The 3,215-nt window shown below is 35.9% G+C and overlaps 1 pseudogene; it reads right to left on the reverse strand.

Moving 5' to 3' along the window:
* Positions 1 to 499: 499 nt before the first annotated feature.
* Positions 500 to 1,839, reverse strand: LOC116273488 (annotated as a pseudogene).
* Positions 1,840 to 3,215: the final 1,376 nt, after the last annotated feature.

A 3,215-nucleotide genomic window follows, 5' to 3' on the forward strand; every position in this document is an offset into this window, starting at 1 on the left:
GTAGATGTCTAAAATTAACCATCAGAATATTTATGCTTGATTCATGGCTGAAATTTCAGGATGAAAGCTATGAAATCTCTGTTTGTGTTTGTATGTCTATTAATGTGTGTTATGTATATGTGATATAGCGTTGCAAATTTCATTTATAAAATCCTTTAAAGGTGCTCCATTCTAACTTGGCTTGGAAAAAAATAAGCATTTATAAATAAATATTCACCAAACTCCTAGAAATATAGGAACTGATCAAATGTTTTTTAAGTTAACACGATTTGGATAAAACTTAGTTAAATAAGGTTAATATAATATTTTTAGTATAATAAAACAACTGTGTCTTCAAAGTTACCACTACTGAATTTAAAACAAGCATCAATTCCTATTCTGCTTGAGTTCTAGTCAAATAAGCTAATATTATACTTACTAGAAACGTAAAACCTTAAAGCTTATAGATTTGATTCTAATTAAGTTGTCATTCTTATGAAAAACATTATTTCTTTTTTTTTGGTGAAAAGATATACATATATTTAGAGTTAGCCAGCTGGACTCAGTTTAGATGATCCCAATTTTGTTGCAACATCCAAAGCGTCACAATCAGGAGCCAGTCGAACATATGCCTTCTTCTCTTTTTCAAGTCGAATCAGGATGTTGACTGTGGCCACATCCATGTCCCAGAGCTTCTTCACAGCCTGTTTGATCTGGTGCTTGTTGGCTTTAACATCCACAATGAACACAAGCATGTTGTTTTCTTCTATCTTCTTCATGGCCGACTCAGTGGTCAGCAGAAACTTGATGATAGCATAGTGGTCAAGCTTGTTTCTCCTGGGGGTGCTCTTCCGAGGATATTTGGGCTGCCTCCGGAGTCGCAGTGTCTTGGGCAACCTCAAGGTGAGCGGATCTTCTTTTTTTTGTGTTGCCGTGGACACCTTTCAACACTGCCTTCTTGGCCTTTAAAGCCTTCGCTTCGGCTTTGGCTTTAGGAGGGGTAGGAGCTTCCTTCTTCACTTTTGGTGCCATCTTGTGAAAAGCGAAAAACATTATTTCAAAAATAATTTGTTTACTGTAAACCTGCTTAATAGTAGCTTCCAAAATACTTTCGGTAATTTTTAACCTTAAAGTTAAGCTAAGTAAAAGATTTGCATTGAATATCTAGACCATTTATAAATAAGATACAATACTAAAACATTAATTACTGAACATAAATAATTCAAGTTTATATACTTTTGGCTTCTTATTTTTACAGAGAGACTAAAGATATTTTGGCCCTTTAATAAACATGGTTTTGTCTGCCACAATGAGAAATTGTACTATGAGGAAACACATCCCTGTAGATGTTGGGAGATGGTATACTCATACATTTTATAACCTACTATAGAATACTAATATATGACAGTTTATAACTGTTTACTTCCTAGATTTCTCTGGAAAATAAAAGATTACTAAGTATTAAAATTATAATCAATATATGTAAATAAAACTACTAGAAGCAATAGAATAACTAGAAACAACTCTATGCAAAGCATGCAAGAAAAGTAGGGCATGTTTCGCAAGTAAAGTAGGATGTATTTTTTATAAGGAAAACCATACAAAAGATACAAATAAAAACGGATATCTAACCTTCCCTGTGTTATATTTGAATGGGTAAAATGTTACGTTTTCAGAAATTATATAAAATTCCTGGAAATTAGTCAGTGTCCTCCTTATCCATGCTATGTGCCAGTATAGAGTTATGAGTCATAATTCCAATTATTACTTTAAATGTTGTGCCGGGTGCAGTGGCTCATGCCTGTAATCCCAGCACTTTGGGAGGCCGAGGCGGGTGGATCACAAGGTCAGGAGATCAAGACCATCCTGACTGACACGGTGAAACCCCTTCTCTACTAAAAATACAAAAAATTAGCTGGGCGTGGTGGCAGGCACCTGTAATCACAGCTACTCCAGAGGCTGAGGCAGGAGAATGGTGTGAACCCGGGAGGAGGAGCTTGCAGTGAGCCGAGATCGCAGCACTGTACTCCAGCCTGGGTGACAGAGCGAGACTCCATTTCTAAATAAATAAATAAATGTTGTATGCCACAGAAAAAATCGAATATCCTTTTCAATTGTGGTATAATCACAGCCATTTCATAATCTTTGTCATTTAGATATTATTTCCCCCTGATGCTTTCCTGAAAGCTCCTGTGATCAGCTACAGGTCAGAATGTTCATCTCCAATACAGGACTCCCTCTGAGACTCATGGAAAAGAGTATGACAGGTACTCTGGTTAAAGACTTCTGATGATATTGCTTAAATAACTTTAAGACCATACACTTGACTCAGTGAAGATCTCCAGAAGCCTGGTGGAGAAATTGATGGGGTCATGAGACTGCTAACCCAAGATCCAGCAAGACTGGAATTGATTACATGGCACTGAATGAACTGATGAAAATTGATGATAATTTTATAGCTTTTTAGAGCACTGCTGGTTCTTTAATGTTCTAGTTTCTGAATTTAAGAAATCTCTCTTAATTTAACTGTAACTTACAACAATTTAGTAGATTATACTTTTGTAAACAGAAATGAAGCATTTATCTTTTTTTTCCTGCCTAATCTCTCCAGAATTTTGAAATTCTTACTGAATACTCTTATTTTCATGATGATATAGTTATTAGCAAAAGTCCAGTAAGAATCTGTTCACCTTATAACAGGACATAATTGGAAAATTTGGTTATATTATCAAGGTTTTTACTGGAATATCATATTTTGGAAGTGTACCTAAGATCAGTTACGACCAGCAATTTTAAGTAAGTAAGGCTGACTTTTATGGAGACAATGCTTACAAAACACTGTGAGAAATGGGAAAGTTCTTCAAAGATTGTAAAAAGTCACAATTTCTTACTATAAGTTTGCTATCCACTATTTTTATGTATGTGTGTGTGTGTAGGTGTGTTCCAAATCTGTTGTCCTAGCTTGCTCCGGCATGTCTGGACAGAACTAGACAAGCCCCAGCCCATAGTGTATGCCATTCCTTATTTGGAGATGCTTCCTTAACTATCCCTGGCAACTTCCTTTTCTTTCTTTGTTCTATTCCCCTTACCTAATTAAGAAAGTTTTAAACTAATAGCCAGTTGGGTAAAGTGTAAAATGTGAGGTCCTATTCCAGCCAATGGAAACTGGACACAGCAGTAGGGTAGACGCATCAGGTTATAAGTAACTCTGTCTCCTTTGTTCGGTGTGCTCTTGT

Source organism: Papio anubis, unplaced genomic scaffold (assembly GCF_008728515.1).
Source record: "Papio anubis isolate 15944 unplaced genomic scaffold, Panubis1.0 scaffold763, whole genome shotgun sequence".
Classification (NCBI taxonomy): domain Eukaryota; kingdom Metazoa; phylum Chordata; class Mammalia; order Primates; family Cercopithecidae; genus Papio; species Papio anubis.